We start from the raw sequence: 23,384 nt of genomic DNA, 5'->3' as shown, positions 1-23,384 counted from the left end.
CAAGTATGGAGAGATTCAATGATAGAAACTAGAATATTAGGCATCTTTAGCATCGAATAAATGAGTTTCGGAGTAACTTTGTTACCTTGCAAGCCAACTCAGCTCAAACTTGTCCTGCTTCACACATGGGGGATAAAGATAACCAGTCAAATTTTCTATTTGTCAAAATTTCCTGGGCTTCCCTGGTGGCGCAGTGGTTGAGAATCTGCCTGCCAATGCAGGGGACACGGGTTCGAGCCCTGGTCTGGGAAGATCTCACATGCCGCGGAGCAACTAGGCCCGTGAGCCACAACTACTGAGCCTGCATGTCTGGAGCCTGTGCTCTGCAACGGGAGAGGCCGCGATAGTGAGAGGCCCGCGCACCACTATGAAGAGTGGCCCCCACTTGCCACAACTAGAGAAAGCCCTCGCACAGAAATGAAGACCCAATACAGCCAAAAATAAAAAATAATAAATAAGTAAATTTTAAAAATTTCCTGGTAAAACTGCCAGAAAGCCTAACTTAGTTTAAAAAAGAGAAAGAAAGAAAAGGGTTGGTTTGGGATACAACCCACAAAAGAACAAGGATGCTTTTATCCGCATTTATACAGAGATTTTTAAAATGTTTACTTGTAATATGATTAGTGTTTGAAAAGATTTATCTAGTATAAAAATAGTTTTAAAGTTGTAAAAAATGTTTTAAATAAATAAGAGGCTCTGAGAACCATCTAGCATTTACAACATTGTTAAGTACTGATTGAAGTGTCATTTTAGTAAAGCTTCTAACATTTCTTGCATAAACCAGTGCCCTTATATGTCTACATAAACAGTTTCTCCATTGCAAACAGTATGTAGTCTTGGCTCTTAACAAAGATGGATACCTCGAACAAGGGATTAGTATTAGCATTTCTTCACCAAATGGTGAAAATTCATTATGACCTCTTCCTCTAATATATCGTTGTATAATCTATATTATATTTAGACCCAAGAAACTAGTATAAGAATTTCCATGGGGAGAAAGGTGGCATTTTATTGTAAGTCAGAGAGATTTTTCCATACAGGCACTGCTACCCTTCCTGTATGTATAAATTAATAGAAGATTTTTTTAACTTAGTTTAAAATATATATATATATATATAACATATATAAATATATAAAACACAGAGGGGACATTAATACTATTTTGTGTTTTTTCTCAAACTCAATGCAGTTCTGTTCTTTGATTTGTGTGTTTTTGTATCTATCACCACTCAGAGTACCTAAGATTCTAAAATGTTGGATTCTGAGACATAACCATTAGGATAGTTGTTACATATTTAATTTCATGCTCCACTCAGCATAAAGCAGTTGTGGGACTACAGACCAAAGCAAATTAAGTGGCTTCTTAGATAATTTCCTGCTTAATTGAAAGCAGGTAGCTTTTTAAAAGTAATAATTGGCTTTGTTTCAAATGATTGTAAAGTTCTTTCTTTTTTTTTTTTTCATACATGGTTATAGGGTAACATTCTACTTAGTCCAAGCACAATGGGTTGGAAGTCCCCCACTAAATCTAAGGGACAGAAATGTGACCTAGTTCTGGTGACAAATGAATGGAACACTCCATGGAGGTGTGTGGATAAGGAGCAAGGTGGAGGAAAAAAAGAAAATACACACATATACACATATATGAACACACAGATATATCTTTTTTTCATTAACATGTACAATAAATTAGATTTCCTTTCTATCACTCTGCTTTACTCTTAGCATTGGTTTAATGTTAGCAAGTGGTCAGTTATGAGATTGGTAGCCCCAGTTCATATCTAACAGACAGGGCTTCCTCATTACAGTATAAAACTAACCTTCAGCTGTGATATACTCTATATGACTATAGGAGATGCAGTCCTAGGGTGAGTGAATGAGAGCATATTAATAAGGAGGACATAAAGGAATTAGGTTTGATATAAATGCCTCTATAATAAGTAGACTACGGAGTTCCGTTTTCCCAGGAGTCAGTATTCAGAACTTTTCAAATAAATTAGATCTGCTAAAAACCTTTTAAATTACAAAAAAGAGGGAATGCTTTCTTGTTGCCTAGATTTAAGAGAAAAACAGAGAGTCAGAGAGAGAGACCGAATGAGGCAGAGAGAGAGGAACAGGTGTTCTTCAGAACCAAACATTTTAAAACACTACAAGGGAAATACACATACTGAATTTTTACATTCAATTGCCAAGACGATTCATGCAACTGATAACGGTGTACATCAGCACCCTAGAGCCATGGGATAAGTGCTAGAGGTGCATTTTTGGTGTTTACTAAAATTCTAACTTGTCCGAGTCTCTCTCTTTTTTTTTCTTTTAATTGAAGTTACAGTGGATTTACAATATTGTGTTAGTTTCAGGTGTGCAGCATAGTGATAGTGATTCATTTTTGTTTTGTTTTGTTTTTTGACAGATTATATTCCATTATAGGTTATTACAAGATATTGGGTATAATTCCCTGTGTTATACAATAAATCCTTGCTGTATAAGGATAATAATAAGAGAATATGAAGTTCTAGAAAGAATATGAAACTGAAAATCCAAATACTGGCAATAACTGCTCTAGACACTAAGGATGGTGCTAAGAGAACTCCATCAGGTACCTCATAAGGTATAAAGATAGTCCTAGAGAATATTAGTTTTAAAACTGGTTAGGTTCTCAGTTTCTTCTCATATTTTGGCATATTTGACATATTTTGGCATTCTTCCAACATTACTCTCCTCAGTACTCAATACAATTTTTCAGAGATTCCTAAAGGAAAAATCAATAGCTGGTTGTTGCTTGAAAAGATGATGCCTGAGTTTCTGGCTTGAGTATCTGAATTAATGGAGATGCTGTTTAATGAGATAGAGAACACAGATGAGAGGGAGAATTTAGGCATGTTGAAATTGAACAGCCAGCGACACATCTAATTGGAGATATCCAGTGATAATTAGAGACCCAATCCATGAATCTGGATTTAAGAGAGAGATTTGAGCTAAAGACATACATTTGGAATCTTTTAGCTTTTTCATACTACTTCGAATTGGACAACATTATCCAGGGTCAGTACATAATGGAAGAAGAGGGCAGAACCTCACATCACACGAAAATTTAAGGAAAAGAAAGAAAGAAAGAAAGAGAGAGAGGGGGGGGGGGAAAGAAAGAAAGAAAGAGAGAAAGAGAGAGAGAGAGAGAGAGGGAGGGAGGGAGGGAGGGAGGGAGGAAGGAAGAAAGAAAGGAGGAAACTCTCAAAAGAAAATGAGAAAGTAAAGAGAAGTAGGAAGAATTTTACTTAATGAAATTTCCAGGCCCTTAACCTCTAACTTTCTTCCAGCCTTTCACTTACTGTTTGTGCTCTACTGCCTTCCCTATTCAATCACATTACAATCACTTTCACCTCTCCTTTGCACTGTCAATAGTCTTTCTTATTGACTTAAACCACTACCCTACTATACTTTCTGCCTTGGATCAATTTTTTAAAATCCACATTTTTATAATATATTTACAATGATATCTTTCCTATAACTACCTTTCTGGCTGTTACTGAGCCTAAGATTAAAAGACTTCCAGGGTAAGCCCTCTGGCTCAAACACCCAGCCCAAGTATTTAGCTTGCATAATCACTATATAAGTGCTATATTGAGTATGACAATGGGAAGAAATACTAATATTTAAACATATATCATTTGTTAGTCTTGCTCTCTGGTACAACTTTTACATATATTTACTCTTAAAAACCATGAATTAATTTTACTGGCCTTTAAAAAGCTAAGAACCTTACCCCAAATCTCATTAAAATACAGATATTCTGCTTCCAGAAGTCTTGTCCATGCCACCAGGCTCAGCTGCCTTCCAAAGTATAAGAAGGTATTATTCCCTCCTTCAAAGTATTTTCTCTGTTGGGAAAGATGAAAATCCACTTACACTAAAATAATTTGAAAATGGTACAAACCTAACAGAAATAGAAACTGAGACCCCTTCATAATCTACAATGTAAAACAAAGAGGTATAGCTCAATGGTTCTCAACTCTGGCTGCAGTTTTTTAGAATCACCAATGGTGGTTTTAGAAAACATTGGGTCTTTCCAGAAAGATGCACCAGCAGTACTTTCCCCTATTCTTTCTCCTAAGTACAACTAAAAACACATTATGTGAAAAATAAGCATAAAAAGACTGAAGACAAGGTGAAAAGAAGTAGGCAAACCAGTAGGGAAACTACAAAATGCTAAGGAAAGGAATCAAACAAAGTCTAAATAAGTGGAGAGACATACTGTGTTCCTAGATTGGGAGACTCCACATAGTAAAGATGTCAATTCTTCCCAAATTGATATACAGTTTAACACAATTCCTATCAAAACCCCAGCAAGGTTTATTCCAAAATGTGTATGGAAAGGGAATGGAACTAGAATAGCTTTTTAAAAACGTACAAAGCAAATGATACTGGAGGAATCAGTCTACCCAGTTTCAAGGCTTATTACATAGCCACAGTTGTCAAGACAGTGTGGTGTATATGGAAAGATGGATAAATAGATCAATAGAACAAAACAGAGAAGCCAGAAATAAACCCCCACGAACACTACCAACTGATTTTTCCAAAGGTGCAAAAGCAAGTTAATGGAGAAAGGATAGTCTTTTTCAACAAATTGGATATTCACAGGCAAAAAATGCACCTTGATTTAAATGTCACACCTTATATAATAATTAACTTAAAATGGATTATAGACTTGAATGTAAAATGTGAAACTGTAAAACTTTTAAAGGAAAACATAGGAGCAAATCTTCAAGATCTAGGACTTGGTGGAAATTTCTTAGACACGACAGCAAAAGCACGACACGTTTTAAAAAATCAAAATATTGGACTTCCTCAAAATTAAAAACTTTGCTCTCCAAAAGAGTCTTTTAAGAGTATAAAACGACTGGGACAAACTACTTGCAAACTGTATGTCTGATAAAGGACTCATATCTAGAATTTATGAACAACTCTCAAAGCTCAACAGAAACAAAACAATCTAATAAGAAAATGGGCAAAAAACATGAAGAGAAATTTCACTGAAGAGAATATGTGGATGGCAAATAAAGACATAAAAAGATGTTCAACATCACTAGTCATTAGGAAAATGCAAATTAATAACATCATGGTGAGATATCACTGGACACATATCAGAACAGTTAAAATAAAAAATGCTGGCAAGGATGGGAGAAACTGCCTCTCTCATGCATTACCGTTGGGACAGTAAAATAGTACCGCATTTCTGGAAAATAGTTTGGTAGTTTCTTAAAAAACTAAACATATACTTACCATATGAGCCAGCAATCACACTCCTGGGCATTTATCCCAGAGAAATGAAAACTCATATCCACAGAAAAACCTATACATGAATGTTCATAGCAGCTTTATTTAGAACAGCTCCCAAGAAAGGAAACAACCACAATGTCCTACAATAGGTGAATAATTAAACTGTGGTACATCCATATGATGAAAAACATCTCAGTAACAGAAAGGAATAAACTATTGTTACATGCAACAACTTGTAGGGATCTCAAGGGCATTACGCTGAATGAAAAAAGCCAATCTCAGAAGGTCACAAGTTTGTATGAATCAATTTATATAACATTCTCAAAAGGACAAAATAATAGAGATGGAGAACAGACAAATGGTTGCCAAAGGTTAGGGATGGTGTGTGTGTATGGCAGGAGACTAAAAAGGGATTACACCAGGAAGATCTTTGGTGTGTTGGAATAGTTCCATGTCTTGATTGTGCTAGTGGTTATAAGAATCTGCAAGTGATGAGAAGACACAGGATTACAGGAACACTTTATACCAATGTCAATTTCCTGATTTTATAACTGTTCTATAGTTATGTAAAATGTAAACAATGGTGGAAACAAAGTAAAGGATATATGGAACCTCTTTGTACTATCTTTGCAAATTCCTGTGAATCTATAATTCGAAATTAAGTTTAAAAAAAAAATAGATGTCCAGGCCATACCACAGACCAAGTAAACAAAAATCTCTAGGTAAGGAACTTAGCCAACTGTATTTTTTAAAAGTTCACAGGGTAATTCTAAAGTATGGCTAAGGTTTGGAACCACTGGCAGCTAATGCTATTACTGAAACTACAGGGACTGAAACACCTGTGATTAAGTCTAGTTGAAGATAGGAAGGAAGAAAATAAATACGCAAATCTATTTTAGGTCTCTTGAGGGTCTCCCCCCACAATGTTGAAACCTGGCATTTAAGAGAATCCAAATAATGTGGATGGGATAATCAGTCATCTATTATGTTATAGACCATTTTATACAAAAATGCCAACCCCAACAGACTGTTCTTTGGATTCTAAAGCATTTGGTATCGATGTTACAATTTTCAAACGCTAAGGAGCAATTACAATCACATTTAAATATGCAGCAATTTTAGAAAATTAATGTTTCACTAAGTCCTCATTTTTGATGGGTAACAAAATGAGTTCGAGGGTTTAAAAAAAATAATTTAACAAACTGCTGACTGCTACCAGCAGTTTCCTGGGAAACATGTGTAAAGTAAATATTCCAATCTTGAACGTGAATTCTCATATATTAGTTATTTTTACTAACGATCATCAACTACTACCTACTAGTCTCAGAACTGTGCCTAATGTGGTTAGTAATCATTCCTTAGCACCATCATGAAAAGATACTCACTGTGTATCTATTCAATTGGGTCAGGAGATTGAAAGTTTAGGAAAGAGTCCTTCTCTGCCTTCGAAGGGTTTAAAATCCGTTTGAAGAGAGAACCAAACATATAAACAATAAATAAAGCAAAGAAGGATATGCTGAAATCTGGACTCATAAAGGGGCCAAAAGTGCTTGTTTTTACTGGAGGTATTTTTGCAAGAGCTAGAAAGGGAATTTGCATCCTCTGGGCTCAAGAATCCCGCAGATGAGCAGCTTCGGCAATGCAAATTTATGCTATCCGTGCGAGGGTTTCGCTTAGTTCTCAGTTGTGGACTTACTTCCAAAAATGCAGCTGTTCTGAAGCAAGAGGTTTGTCAAAAAGAAAGTGAAATAAAGCATAAGGTATTATTACCTCCCATCCAACCCTGGTCAATAGCTAAGTCTACTTCCCTCCCTTCCGCCCTCCCACACCCACCTCCGCCACCTTCAGGGCTTAAAGATTTTTGTATTGGGGGGGTGGGTGAGGGTGGAAGTGGGTTGCATACTGAACTATTTGCCTTACTTCGAAAACCACCGGCCTCTTCCATCTCTCTCCTCCTTTCTCTCTCTCTCCCTCCCTCTCTCCTTTTCTCCTAACCTCGCTCCCTCCCTCCTAACCTCGCTCCCTCCAAATACGACCCTCACGCACCCTCCATTCTAATTTACAGCACTACAACTTCCCAGATCTGTTTTCTCTTCTGGAAGGATTTATCCTTTTGGAAGCGTTCAGTTCCTAACTGTCGTGAAGTCCGATTTAAAAGCAAAATAAGAACCACTACGTTTTAAGAGGGGATAGTGCAAATTCTTATAAGAAAGTTGTTTTGTGATTGTGGGAGATAACACCTACTCCGGCATTCTTCTCTAAGACAGCTGAGGTTTACCATTTTCGCTATTCCGGCAATAAATTCTTCCTCCTTTTGCTCTACGCCTTTTGGCAGGAGCCTTGACTCTGCAGGTGTTAGCGCTGCAAGGGCTCAACCCAACCGCCAATAGGGCTGCCGAGCCTAGCATGGGATGCTGCCCAGCAAAGCACAGAGCCCAGGGAGACCGCGACCGAGAAGGGAGGCTGCGAGCACGCTTCGGAAGAGATTGGGACTAGAGCCCTAGAAAACTAGACAGAGTGCATTTCCCGGCAGGGAGAACCCACAGGAGCCTGGAAATAGAGAAAGAGAAAGACAGAGAGAGAAAGAATGAAAGAAACCCACCCCCGCGCTCTTGGCCTCAGCGCGAGCGAGAGAGCGCGCGGGCTGCCGGGGCTGCTCCAGCTGGAAGTCATTGCGCCGGGTGGCGTCGGCGTTGTCACGGCGACCGCCTGGCCGGCGCCAGCGGAGGGGGGAGGCGGGCTCGGTGAATGGGTGACGTCACGCGGCCGGCGCCAGGGAGTCTGGGCGGCCGAGCCAATGAATCAGCTGTCGGGGGAGAGAGCGCGGCGCGCGGGAGGAGGGTGCTGGAATGCGCCGGGAGCCGCGCGGCCAGGGCGGAGGGAGGCGCTCCGCTCCGCCCCGCCCCGCCCCGCCGGTCCCGGGGCGGCTGGCGCGTTCCTGGCGAAGCTGGGCTGGCGCTCCCTGCTCCTCGCGCCGGGGCTGCCGCTCGGGCCCCTAACTTAGTGCCAGTTCCTTCACCAGCGCGCGCTCTGCAGGGAGGCCCGGGAGCTGGGCCTGGTACGGTTAGAGAGGACTTGTTTTCCACCTATTGTGACTATGCCATTTACTCATTAAAAAAAGGAAAACAAAATAAAACTTGTCCTGGTTGATAAAGTGGACTTTGAAAGTGCTGAATTGCTTCACTGCGGCCTTACTGTGTGCTCTGCATTGTGCTGGAATCACACACACACACACACACACAAAAAGGAATCAGAGGGCTCAGAAGAGTTTAAGATTGTACAGGGAAGAACGAAGTGTAACTCATGATTCAGGCTTGGAGCCGACTGCGTTTTCTTCCATCATTCCATTGTGCTGTACTATACAGTGTCTTCAAGGGTCTAGAAGGTGAAGGCTCCAGTTTTTCAGTGCTTTTATGTTTTGTTTTTCCTCTGCCCTGTCTTGCTGTCCATTAGACAGTGACTTCCAGAGAGCCAAGTACTGGGTCATGGTTATTTCAGTAGCCCCAGCGCTTAGCACTCTCTCAGACAGGGTAAGCAATCTAAATTGTGATGAATAATCTACAATGCAAGAGCAAATAATCTCTGAGTAAAGGCTTGAGTCAAATAAATACCCCTGAATTCCTAAACATCTATTTTGGGTGCTTACTTGTTGGCTTTTGGTGGTGTCAAGAGTGGTGATGCATTCACTGTTACTGAAACTGGAAAACTAAAGAGTATGGCCTGAACGTTACAGAAGATGTTCCATCTGCTGCAGTCATTCCCCTCTCTGGGTTTCTTCATCTGTAAAAGGAGCAGACGTGGTGAGATGTTCTCTTAAGACCCCTAAAGTTCTATAAGCCCATCATTGTATTTATCAACCATTAAAACTAAATTTTGAGTTTACTATTCCTATTCCATCGTGGTAAACACGATGATCATTCATTCAACGAACAGTTCAGGGTGCCTTCTATGTGAGTACTAGAAGTTTTAGTTGAATTTTTTTTAAGTTAGAAGATGGGATCTCTGACCTGAAAATCTTTAAAGATATGCAAGTAAGAAATAAACTAGAAACCAAAAGAAGATGCTAATAAGCTGTTACAGACCAGTGCATCTCAAAGTTTGATGTGCATTCAAGTCACCTGGTATCTGGTTGAAATGCAGACTCAGGTGCAGGTTGCAATTCCGGATGTATTACAGGCGTCCAAGTGTTGCTGGCCCATGCACCACAATTTGAGTAAAGAGGGTCTACACTACAAAGTACTAATCATATCTTAAAGTAAGTATATGATGGGTGTAAGGTGGTGTTATTTCCTGAAAGCCTCTGGAGGTGAGTTTGAGCCAAGTGTCTGAGCATGTGACAGGCTGAGGGGAATGAAAACACTTTCAGGAGAAGAAACAGCATAAATAACAACAGACACTAGAGGGAAAGGAGCAAGAAATAAGTAGGGCAGTGGAGGGGATTTTGTTTGACTTCAATTAAGAAATATTTTGGAGAGCTACAGAAGATGAGATTGGATATTTGCTGGTGCGGGATGGGTAGTATGATAATGAAATAGGGAATTTACAATTTTAGAGCTGAAAAGAACCTTAGACATTATTAGCCCCAACTAATTTGCTACAGATGAGGAAACTGAGCAGCAAAATGATTCCATTAGGTAATGGCAGAGCTCAGAGTGGAAGCCAACCTGAAAATTGTAGATTGCATACATTCTGTACATAGCAGAGTTCTTGATATAAGGAAAACCATTTGTTATTGTTGTGCAAAGTGGAAATATGAAGTAAGAATGAAAGCAAGAGAGACAGACCTGTAGGAAATAATTTAATAGTCCAAGCATGGAGTTTCAGATAAGGTCTGGGAGATGAGGAAATAAAGGGCAAGATTTAATCTGAAAAATTTTGGTTTTATATAAGTTACAATGCCTGAAACCAGCTGATTAAGTCATCTTTTTTCCTGTAAGAGAATTCCCTCCATCCTTCTCATATTCCAATCCAATGTTTTTCAAACCTGACTTCACATAAGCATCACCACAGGAACTTAAAAAAAAAAAAAAAAAAAGTAATGCCTGGGCTCCACCCCGCATGAATTTAATCAGACTCTCTGGGAGTAGAGTCCTGGCATCAGAAGTTTTAAAAGCTCCCCAGGTGATTATAATGCGCAGCCAGTGTTGAGAATCACTAATCCTAATATACAATCACCAGCTCATTTCAGAGACTTCATTTCTGCTCCTGAACATTTCCCCTAGTGCTAACTATTATACGGTAGTTACAATATCATTTTTAATACTTGGTGGATTTTGATGGTTTATAGCACATTCTCTATGCTCAATGTCTTCTATCCCTCATTACTGTCATGGCTTAGTTGTGAACATAACCTGATATCTCTCATTGGCAAGAAAAGGAAAAGTGATTTGGCACATTATTGGATGGAAATGATAAACCCGGTCTATGAAACTATATGGTACCATAGTGTGACAGTGTGTTGCCTTACAGTTATTTTATCTTAGCTTTAACTATCTACATTAATAGCCTCTTTAGGATTACAGCTGATGAAAGAGATAAGTACGTAAAATACCTACTTGGACCCTTGGAACTTTTATTTTCAGTCTTCTCTCAAAAAAGTTTTAGTTTTTGCTGAAAAAATAATCCAGAAAGTGAAAAGTCCTTGTGGCTTTTTCTTTGGTGACTAACTTTTAAACCTGCATGGATTCATTCATTTCCCTAAAAATAATTGAGTACCTACTATGTGCAGATACATTTTCAGGTATGAGGATGCCAAGAAAAGAAAAGCAATTCTTCTGTCTTAAAAGAGGAAAGGATAAGCACAATTAATTTAAGGTATTTTATTTATTCAGTCTGGACATTTAAAAGGTACTTGACTTTTCCACACCGTCTTACAGCTGCATTCTATATTTTTTAAAATTCAATTCATTCAGTTAAAAAAAAAAACTAATGCATCTATGTGTTCAAAAACCAAATGAAAGAGAATTTTCCCTTCATCCTTGTCCTACATCTGCCTAATTTCCCACTCACACACCACAGAAGTTGCTATTGTTAATTTCTTGTATACCCTTCCAGAGTATTTCTATGAATATACAAGCAAATAGAAATAGATTCTTATTTTCCACATTTTTACATTGTTTTGTAATTTTAATTTTAAAATATTGCAAGGTTTTTTTTCTATATCGGCCACATTCTTTTTCATTTAGTTATACCTCCATAATATTCTATTGTCTAGAAGTACCATAAGTTATTTATCTTACTCCTATTGATGGTGACCTACGTTGTTTACAATCTTTTATTACAAAGCTGCATAAATAACCCCGTATCTGTGACATTTTACACGTGTGAGTTTATTTGTAGGATAAACTCCTGCAAGTGAAATTACTCGGTCTCTAAAGAGTGTATGTTAACATTCCTGACTCTTTCTTTAAGCTAAATTCCTGGGCATGGGATTGCTGAATTGAAAGGCATAAATATTTTTAAGGTTTTGATATTTACTGACAAATTGCCATCTGAAAAGTTTGTGTTGATTGATATTCTCACTTGCATAGTAAGTACCCATTTCTCTGAAACCTTGCCAGCACTGGAAGTGAATTTTTTCTTTTTTTATAAATCTTTGTTCATTTAGTAGGTAAAGAATGGTTATATATATATATAATTTTAACATGCATTTCTATAACTCTTAGATAGTTAAAATTTGATTCCATTCGCCGCTGCATGATCAGGGACTTGCTTGTTCATTATTTGTCCAGTTTTGAAGAATTTTTATTTTTCTTACTGCTTTTCGATAAATGGCTTATATTTATTAATATAACTAATAATATAATAATGGCACATATTTATTAAACCTCTACCTTGTTCCAGGTGTTGTGCTGTGCACTTTTAATTGGTCCTGTATATTATAAATATTTTATCTGAGTTTGGTATGTGTCTTTAATCCTTATTCAAACAGTATTTCCACCTAAAAACTTATAGAGGCTTTAAAAATTATGTGATAAAATAAATTAATATTTTGTTTTTTTGTCACTTTCCTTTAACACATAAAAAGTCTATGCCATTCTAAAATCAGATTAGCATTCATCTTTATTTTTTCAAATTCCTGAAGGATTTTGAATACTTTTTTTAAACCCAGATCAATCATATATACACACATAAATGAGTATTTTCAAACAGTTATCTACCTACAATGTAACTATCTTTTCTGTTTTAAGAAAACATTTATATCCTTTTTAAAAAAATTATTTAAAAAAATACAGATAACTAAAAAAGGGGGGGGGGGACTCAGATTATCCACAATCTCACCAACCTGAGACAATCCTTATTAACATTCAGAGTAAATCCAGATGGTTTTCTATACACAAATATCTGTGTATAAATATGTGTATATAAATACATATATATACACATATATATTTTACAAAAATGGCATTACACTATGCATATATTTTGTAACTCACTTCCCCTACTCCCCTTAGCTACACACAGGTGAATATCTTCCTATGTCAATAGCTCTACATCCTCATCATTAGTCATCCATTGTATGGAGGAGAACTCTCTAATGAGATAATTTGGAAGGAAACCTGGGCAGAAGCATTCCAGGAGAAACCTCACCTGCCTGTTTGATGTTCATCTGATCAGAATTTCCTAAGGCAATTTAATTCTATTGTTTCTCAAAGACTTTCAGTTTCACTGAGGGCCTAACTGCCAGCAAAAATGGCTAACATAGTGGTCAATCATTAACCTACCCCAACAAGAGAGACAGCTCAGAAAGAAAACGAAAATCGCTTTCTTAGCAAGGCATGGCTCAAAATAGTCCTCTAGACTTGTTTTCTTCAGTTTGCTTTCTCTCCTCTTTCCCACACTTCCTTCTCTTTCCCCTACCCACTTGACATGCATGTCTCCTTTTAGATAATTTTAAACTTATGCCCCTTATTCATTTCTTAACAAAAGTAATGACAGGATTTGCTCTCCCAGAGATCTGACCTTAGGTTTGTTCTAACTGCAGCAGTAGCATAGATCCTTCCATCAATTATGAATGTATTCATGTGTGCAGAGGCTATAGTAGGCCAATGGTAACGTTACCTTATTCTGGAGGCTTACCCTTATAAATAAATAATGAAATGTTTCTGTGAAATGCCTTTAGCAAAGGCAGGAGAAAGCATTACTTCTCAAAAGACTAAACATTTTAAAGATTAAAAACTTTAAAACACCCAAAGTTCCTCAAGAGAATATAAACCATTTATATGAAAAGAAAGAAAAAGAAAGACATGAACTGGAAACTCTATAATGCTCAACTGAGTAGCCAAAGTTCTCTAGATGGCAAGTGTAGAATCTAAGTGAACAATCAGGAACTCCCTGGCGGTCCAGTGGTTAGGACTCGGTGCTCTCACTGCCAGGCCCCTGGTTGGGGAACTAAGATCCCACAAGCCACTGGCGGGGCCAAAAGAAAAAAAAAAAAGGGAGTATAAGTGAGCAGTCAGAGAACCTAAAATAGATTCTTGGATATGCAAGGACACATCTCTGTACCTCCAAATATTTTCTTACGTTGTACATGTAAAAGAATAAAATCTCTACACTTAAAAATCTTCATTCCTATCTATTAAGCATAATATTAGAACATGGCAATAAATAATTTCAATGACAGTGATATAACCTAGTGGTATGTATGATAGATTTTTAATATTAAACATCTTTTTTTTCTGTTTCAACGAATTCATGTTAGGTTTGTGTATTAAGGTAGATATTCAAGTCTAGGTAGGAATTTAGATAGCTTCATGAAGCACAGTAAGCACTTCCAAATGATCTGTACTGTGTATTCTAGTCCTCTTTCTAGCAAAGTAGAAAATACTTTGTGGTTTTGCCACTAGAGGGCAAATTGCCTCCTGGACTCCTCTTTGACCAAAGAGTTTCTCAGTCCAGGCAGCCAATGTTTTCAGTTTCTCATATAACCTAGAGTCTTAAATCTTACATTGCCAACTCTTAGTCAACCCACAGGCTCAGCAAGCTAAGAAGTTTAAAAGTCAAGATTTAAATGTGCTCTTTTACCATTTTACCAAATGGTCCCCTTTGGGATGATAGATCTCTTCCCTGAGTGCACTGACTTCCAAGCTTCTTATCCTAACCCTTTCTCATCTAGATCTTAAACCACACTGCTCTGCCAATAAGGTAACCTAACCTCACAGCACTCAACAGCAATCTTAGACCTTAGAGTGGCAAAAAAGGCACTCTCCAATCTGATTGATTTCTGCTTACCTTTCCCATCTCATATCCTACCACTCGCACTGCACCAGTTCAGAATTGGTCACAGTTCCTTAAACATGCCCTTGTGTCTTTGCTTGGGCTTCTATCTGAGATGCTGGCACTGCCCACCACACATTATTGAAGGCTCAGCTCAGATATTACCTATGAGAAGCTTTATAGTCTCTGCTGATCCCCTGCTCACCCCTCCTCCTTTCTCTAAGCAGTGGATTTCGTTTCTCCCTCCCGTTAGCTCCTCCGTGTGTGTACAGAGGCATCTTGTACACACCTCTGTTAACAATGCTAATTCTGCTACTGTGATTATGTCTAGCAGAATATGAATGTTCAATCTACTTTGAAATGTAAACTCAGCTGTTTTGTCTTTTCTTCGCTGCATTAGAAGTTGTTAGGAGTTCTAGAAGAAAGATGGAATGCAAACAACTCCCCTCCTCTCCAGGAAGCAGACACCAGGCAATTGTGGTTTTTGAAGACTGAGTTCTCTCTGCCCTTGAGTAAGGAGGTACAAGATTTCTGCTGATAAAAATTTGGACTCCGTTGCTAGTTAAAAGAAGCAATTAGGACTTTAAGCATAAAGAAATATTTGGAATCTGGAGAGGCTGAGGTAGACCGGAAAAGGTTCAAAGAGGCCAAACATCATTGCCCAGAGTTAGGAAAATGATCTGAAATACAGCTGCTGCCTGGAGGTGCCCAGTGAGTGAGCTTAGAGAAGAGCCCCATGACGGGCAATGATGAAGTACTCAGGAGTGGTGCTGAATAAACCCTGCACAGCCCTCACCAATGGACTGTCTAGTTGAGTGGGAGTCCTGCTTCAACTAGAAAAATAATCACAAGATGTGATTCTCAGCCTATGATCAAGTATTTTTGTCTTTTTATTTTTCAGACAAAAACAAACTACTCCTAAAAACTTTCAAAGATCACTTGTCATGGTGATCATTTTGTAATGTATAAGAATATCAAGTCACTATGTTGTACACCTGAAACTAATAATATTGTAAGTCAATTATACTTCAATTAAAAAACACAAAAAACTTTTAACAACCATTAAAAACAAGGAGTGTCTGAGAAATCATCACAGCCAAGAGGAATCTTAAGGAGACACAGCAACTAAATAAAAAGTGGTGTTCTGGATGGGATCCTGGAACAGAAGAAGGACATTAAATGAAAACTAAAGAAATGTGATAAAGTGTAGACTTTAGTTAATCACAATGTATCAGGATTGGTTTGGGAATTACATTTATATATATAATATCAAGGTAAAATGTTACTAATAGAGGAAGCTAGTGTGGGGTATATGGAATCTCTCTGTTCTATCTTTCCAATGACTTTGTAAATCTAAAACTGTTCTAAAGACTAAAGTTTATTTTAAAAAGAAGGAATAGGAGGACAAGGAAGAGAAGAAAAACACAAACTAACCTGTGAGAATGTCTCCTCCAAAACCTTTGGAAAGCTGGACATGCCCAGGGCACCTGGGCCCATGAATGCCTTGAGTGCAGGGACTGGTCAGGTCATGCTAATTGATATCCCCAGTGCCTGGTTTTAATAAGTGATCAATGCATAACATAATTATTAAATTAATATTTCTTTCCAATAAGAGAGTAGCAAGAGAGAATGTTTTTCTTGTGATGATAAATAAAACTGCAAAATGTCTTCTTTGCTTAAGTTGAAAAAAAAAATTTTGTAGGACTATCCAGTTCAACAGTGTTTGTCCTGACAGAAAGAGTATTGTAAGACTAACTAGGATCTTAGCGCAGAAAATAAAACAAATTCCATTCTTTAAGAATATTCCCATTTTTCTTATGTTAACCTGGAAGAAAACCATACTTTTCATAGTGAGATGTTAAAATTGAGGCAGAAAATACATAAACAGAGATCAGGTACAAAACATCCAAGTAGTTTTAAGTAAAGAACAAAGGTTAAATTTGTTTTTCATATGAAAGGAAGCAAACATGTTACAATTCTCCTAAGTACTAATGTTTGAAGTACATAGACTGAAAATAGAATGTGCTCATATATTTTTTATATAAAAATTGTTGTCTAATATGTTTTTTAGTTTAGTGCAGGTCTCTTGGCAAATGATACTTATCAAATAGCATTTTATCCATGAGGGGTATTTCAAAATAATTTGGAATATAGACTTAAAATTTTTTTTGCATAGCTCATGATGTTTGTCAATATCAATATGGTAAGGTATAGTAGAAATGTACACTTAAAAGAAGAAGGTGTGGAAGAAAAGATGGCCAAAAAATAAAGGTTTCAGATAATGAATTCAAAAGCTTTTCCTCTGCCAGCATTCTGTGCATTGACTGAAGCAACTAGGGGTCTTGCTGATGACTCAGGACCCTGCTAAGCTGTCTTGCTTATCACAAGGGAGGCTATCAACCACACAAATATGAAGCTGTAACCCTCTCTCCTTGGCAAGGAGTAGAAAAGCCTAATAGATTTTTAGTTTGAACAGGCAACTCCTACTCATATTTTATTCTGGACATACTGTGAGAAAGGTAAAAAGGTCATTTTTTTTGTACTTTCAGAATATATTTAAATCAGTGATGTTTTAAGATACACTCACTTCCAGATATATATTAAAATATATTCAAGATAATATATTAATTCCAGATGATGATTAATTACATGAAGTAGATTCTATTTCTCTCCCAAAATAAAATAAGAGGAATGAAGAAGAGGAGAGAATGAAGAAATACATGTGATGGGAGGCAACAGGGTGGAAAGGGCTCTAGGGGGTTTAGAGAGGAAAGAAGATTGGGTGGAGATATCTCTGTGCCAATAACTCTATGGTTCTACTGTGCTTGGGAATTTCACATGCATTTTCTAATTTTCTTAACAATTTCAACAGATGAATTCTTATCCATAGTTTAGACATGAGACATTCCGAGAGTTTAGTAACTGGTCCAAGGTCATTCACCCAGTGAGAAGCAGACCCAGGTATCAAACCTAGATCTACTTGATTCTATAGACTATGGAACCTACCATACTATCTCTCAGCATTTTCCTGTCAAAACTTTTCAGGTATGATTTTGGGTTGGAGGTTTTGATAGGTTAATTCCCATGTATCAGAGCTACTGGAGGTCCAAGTCATTGTTGAAGCTAATGGAACTTCATCAATTCTCTCAACTTTTTTTGGTATCTATAATCTTTGCTATCCTTTGTGGTCTACAAAGAAAGGTTTCATTACTTCTGCCAAATGCTTTATGCTATACTATAAATCAGGACAATCTTCAGTTTATTGCACTGGTACCATTTATGCTACATCTGCACTTACAATGTTTAGAGCAGTGCTCAAAATCTAATATTCTGGTTGTTTTTTATGGCTCAGATAGTGTTTTAATTCTGTACATTTCTTTTGGTTCATTGTTATTGTTTCTAGTTCTCTGTAGACACTTTTCATCTTGTCTTTTAATTTCTTAAAATAGGAATGGTGGTCTGTGTCTGAAAACTCCGTTATCTGGATCCCATGTGGTTGTCTTGTCCATTTTTCTTTTGGATTTTGGTCACATCCTGTCTCCTTGTTTACCTGGTTATTATTGATCACCAGACGCTGTGTATGATAATCATCAAGAGATTTTGTATAACGCTATATGCCTCCAGAGAGAAGGTGCATATGCTATAGGCAGACAGCTAGGTTAGCGGCACTAATAACCCCTAAACTCCTTAATATAATCAGCATATGGAGGCCATCTGAAGTTGGGTTTCAGTGAGAATCAGTCTATTTCTAGTTCACTGTTGTTCCTGGGTATAGCCCTTCTGGGTCCAAACTGACTGCCTGAGACATTTACCAAGATCTCTAGTCCTTGGCAAACACTACGTCCAATTCTGGGGCCCCTACCTCCATGTGTCTGTGTCCAAAGCTCTCAGTCCTCACCCCCTCAGCCAGAGCTTTCAGAATCAGCAATCACATTTGAGAGAAAAGTGGACCCAAATACCAGGTTCACCTCTATGGACTTCCAATCCTCTCCCAGATCTTGACTTCACAATTCTTCACAGTCTTGCTGGCTTTGCACTGATTTTATACTTTTTTTTTTAATATTTAGTCCAGCTTCTCTAGCTGCTCTCAGTGGAAAGGTTGGTCCAAAACAACCTATGATGTGGTTGCTGGAAGAGAATTCACCCATACAGTATCAATCATTTTAAAATTTATTGTCAGTGTAAAAATACAGTTTCTATTAAAAAATTGAGATATTTGGTTTCTCAAAAAAAAAAAAATTACAGCAAACTGACCCTAAGTTCCTGCATGTCAGCTATCTGTTGAATCGGAGTAAGGGCTGTCACCTTGAGATGGGTCAGGCATGATTCTAGTTTACAAGTGTTTCCAACATCCTAGTTTATTGCAACAGCTGCCTTTGTTCATTTCTGCTACTTACCTGGCCCCTCTAGGCATTTCCTTTTGTGACCCCCGGTTCAAGTGACTATTTATAAGTTAGGCAACAGAGACCCAAATAGGCTAAATCGAGTTCTTTTCCCAGAAAATTAGCACTCAGCAGCAACAGAGATTTTGCTTACCCCCACTGATAACCCTCAGAACTAAAGATATTTCTGTCCACATAATACAGTTGAGGTAAATCACACAACTTCATTTTTATAATATATTCCACAATGAGTTTGCATCCATAAACATTTCTCTTTTTTACTTGCTAACTCACAAATTTTGATTATCTAATCATGACCAAGCAATTCTAATCTATATCAATTGCTTAAAGACTTACAGTTTCTTCTTTGAGTCTCATTTCCTTGTTTCCTCAATTGGACTAATTAAATGATCGTGCATGGAATTTTGCAAAAATTAATTTGGGTAATAATGAATATTCAGTTTGGGGGGAAAGATCAACTTTCTCATGCATTCTATCCACGACTGGCAAATATTCATTCTGTCTCTCACTCATCAAATATTTGAGCAGACACCCTGTGCAAGGCACTGTCCTAAATGCTAAAGATGCCAAGATGAATAAGATAGAGGCCCTGACCTAGAAAACTCACTGTAGTAGGGAGATAGACATGACAAACAATCCGTACAACACTCAGTGATAAATACTATAATTAAATTATGAGCAAAGAGCTATAGGAGTGAGTGACTATGTATGTCCTGAGGAGTAGGGAAGAAAGGCTTCTCAAAGGAAGTAGCATTTCAACCTATTTCTATATGGATGATTTAGATGTTGGTCAAGCAAAGAAGAGAGAGGAGGGCTTTGTAGTTTCTTGCATAAACCACACTACCCCAAAAGTTCCCTCTGCTTTCCCTGCTTCAAATTCTTTCTTCCGGCAATCCATTCTCTACACTGATCTTTCCAAAGCACAATTTGATCGTTGGTTCCCCATCCTCCACATGATTAATTCAGACCCCTCAGTTGGCATCCAAGGTCTTTGTCATCCCAAGCCCCCACCCACACATCCAGTTCCGGTCCCTGCCGTGTCTCCCAGGCAAGGCATGAACACTCAAAAGGCCATGCTACCTCATGCTTCCATGTCTTTTGCATGAATTTCCTCTTCTCCATGCATGTCTTCTATGCTTCTTTCCCCAGCACTCTAGGAATACCTCTATTAGCATTTATCCACTGTACAATAAAGCCTGGCTATCCTGTCTGGGTTCATCCAAAAGACTAATGGGTCCACAGAGCTCAGCCCAGTGCTTAGCACAAAGTAGTTCTCAATACCTGTTTTGGGTGAATGAACAAACTAAAGAAACATTGTGATGCTTACTGTAGCTACAGGTCAAGGGATAAGGCATAAACTGGAAGGAGATGAGATACATAAGATAGTAACTACGTATGAAGATAACTATATCTCAGAATATTATATACACATTTTCATCTAGATGATACTGCTAAATCTCTGAGATACTGCCCTTTGCTTAAGTCCAGGAGTGTATCACAGTTAATAGGGTTTTCAATGTTTTGACTTAAAAGAGCCCTTGCTAAATTCTGACAATAAAGGGGAATACCAGATGACCTGAGATTTCCATCAGATATATAAATTGCCTGAAGTAAAACATAATGATGGCTGCATCTTTGAAGTTAAGGTTTTTCCAAGACTTACATCTGTGCTATTTCTATTTATTCTTCCTGATTCCAAACCTAAGTCTCTATCCATTAGATCTGAGGTCTTTATAGCTCTAACTCTGGTCCTAATTTTCCTCAAAGGTTGGGGTTCTAGATGCAGTTTGGTATCCTGGATTGGATCCTGGAAAAGAAAAAGAATGTTAGTGGAAACATGGGTTAAATTCAAGTCAAGTCTGTAATTTAGTTAATAGTAATATAACAAGGTTAAGTTCTTAATCATCACAAATGTACCATAGTTATGAAAGACGTTAACATCTGGGGAAACTGAGTAAAAGGTACATGGGAACTCTCTGTTCTATTTTTGCAACTTTTCTGTACATCTAAAATTCTTCCAAATGAAAGTTTATTTTTTAAAAAAGTTGGAGTGGCAAGAATTATGTTCATATATATCACCTACAGAGAAATCAGATTCACTTAAAGATTGCCTCATGATGTAATACTACAACCTGATATGACTCAGGCACCCCAAAATGCAGGATATTTATGGCTTCCTTTATAAATATATGTCTGTGCTGCTTTTTGCCTTCCAGACCGATTGGATTTTATATTTGTATTCTAGGGGAAAGGCATATGTATCTTGTTTTTTATGCTTATTGTCTTCACCCAGAACTGATATTCCCAGGATCCCTCATTAAGCTAGAAAAGTCACTGGGAAGTAATCCATAATCCTTTAATAATAACACTAAACAAAGAACAGCAAAAAAAATTTTTACAGTAGAAATTCTTTGGTGGTGTATTTCTTTTTCTTTTTATTCGTTGTTCCAATAATTCATGTCTGTTGTAGAACATTTAGGAAGTAAAGACAGAAAATTATTTTGTTTTTATTGGTATAAAGTAATACTTTATTGTGATAAATAAGGGGAAAAGGAAACATTCAATGTACTGCCATTACATGGCATTTAAGGTGACTGTGGAAACAGAATAAAATGCTAAATTATGTGATGATAAGCAGATGCTTCTAGGTAATGTCAAGTAAACAGTGCACAACTTAACATAGCAGGCAGCATGTTTCACTGGGTTACTCCCATGGTGCGTACCTATACAAATACAATCTGAATAATTGAAAACCAAAACCTTTAAACATCCATTGACTTGAAATACCAGATAATTAGGAAAACTAGCGAATCTACGCTGTAGAGAATATAAGTTTAATGGTGATGTTATTGAGTCACTCTTCTCCAAGACCACAGGCCAGGAAAGGGGCCTCTTCTCCCCAAAGCCACTAAGAAGAGCATTCTCTCTGAGCATGTGAGGAAATATTATCCTCATAAATGTGATCAGGAAAGCCACAGGCAAAAAGGATCAAATAGAGGAGGGGCTAGTGGGAATGATGTAAATCATGAAAAATTGTATTTGATTCCTACAAAGCAACTGGACAAGTGAGGAGATTAGACTCATAACCAGAGTTTCTGGGTAGCTGTCAGAGCTGTTTCCTGCCCACAGTTGAGGAAGTGAAAAAATACAGGTGCCCTCACAGACCACCTGGAAAACACCTGATCTGGGGTAGTCAGAGCTGAAAGGAGGGTAGCAAGTAAGAGGTGTTCTAAATGGCAGATCTTAGGGTCAAAGGTGCTGGCTGAAGGGACTGTTCAGAAAGCTACGGGCAAAGCACTGTGAGAAACTGAGCCTAGAATGTGTCCCTTCATCAACAGACATTACGTTAGAGCTCATTCATTCATTTCATGTATCTTATTTACAAGGAAATCCAGGAATACATTCATATGATGAGTACAAAAAAAGAAGGAAAAAAATTTTTTTCACTTAGAGATTTTTGAAAAAATCCTTTTACAGTGCATTCTTCCCACTGGAAAGTAGGCTCTTTGGATAGTTTGCATCATTGAAAACACAGAAAAATAAAATTTCTTCTTGGAAGAAATTACTGCATGGTGCCCTAGCAGACTGAATTTGGAAACAGGTGATTATATATATATATATATATATATATATATATATATATATATATATATATATTTTTAACCCAGATTGATATGTTCCTATCTGTATTTTAAATACATCTAATTAAAAAGTCTTCCTTCTTTCCTATGCTTGCTGTGCCAAGGTACAAAGAATTAGCTGGAAGATGAGGCCGATAAAGTAGTTTCCATTGCTATTGGATTTTTCCCTTGCAGGCAAGGTTTCTTCCAGCCTGTACCATATTAAGAGCATTGGACCTGTCTAAGGCACTCCCTGCTCTTTGAAGCTATTTCTTCCCTTCACTTCCCCTTTTCACTGGTCTCTCTTCTCACATTCTTTTCTGCTTCTTCCTCATCTCCCCAACCTCTGAACATTGAAGTGATACAGAACTTGATCCTTGGACCCCCTTCTCTAGCTATCCCTTCTCCCTAGAATGCATTATCCAGTCTTGTGGTTTTACATACCATCCATATGGAGACGATCACTCCCAAATTTATAGTTCGAGCGCAAACATCTCCCCCGAACTCTAGATTCAGATATCCAATTTGGGTCCAATTTGGATCCTTAGTAGGCATTTCAATTTAATATGGGCAGAACTAAACTGTCATTCCCCCAGCCCGACCATCAGTAAATGCCAACTCTGTCCTTTCAGTTGTTTAAGGCCAAAAACTACAGAAAATTTTGACTCCTCTTTCCCCTAACAACCCACAGGCCATAGTTCCAAAATATATCCAATTACTTCTCACCACGTCTGCTGAGTCAGCCCAGTTAAAGCCTGGATTATTACAGTAACCTCCTGCCTACCCCTGTCCTTGTGTATAGAATGGTGTCAACACAGCAGCCAGTGGCTCTCCCCCTATGTCTCTCAATATTCCATTGACCCTTGCT

General features: G+C 37.7%; 1 long non-coding RNA gene across 1 annotated transcript in view; it reads right to left on the bottom strand.

Annotated features, from left to right (window-relative positions):
* The window catches only part of LOC309607659, a 57,459-nt gene that overhangs the window by 13,253 nt on the left and 20,822 nt on the right, over positions 1-23,384 (bottom strand). Inside the window, exons 3-4 of the long non-coding RNA XR_014232481.1 lie at positions 7,880-20,703; positions 3,764-3,878 (exon numbers count right to left, since the gene is read on the bottom strand). This is a non-coding gene — a long non-coding RNA (uncharacterized lncRNA). The remainder of the gene's footprint in view (positions 1-3,763; positions 3,879-7,879; positions 20,704-23,384) is intronic.

Source organism: Balaenoptera borealis (genome assembly GCF_965194805.1).
Source record: "Balaenoptera borealis genome assembly, chromosome: 12".
NCBI classification, from domain to species: Eukaryota; Metazoa; Chordata; class Mammalia; order Artiodactyla; family Balaenopteridae; genus Balaenoptera; species Balaenoptera borealis.
Note: the sequence above shows the minus strand (reverse complement) of the source record. Positions and strands in the feature narration are given on the sequence as shown.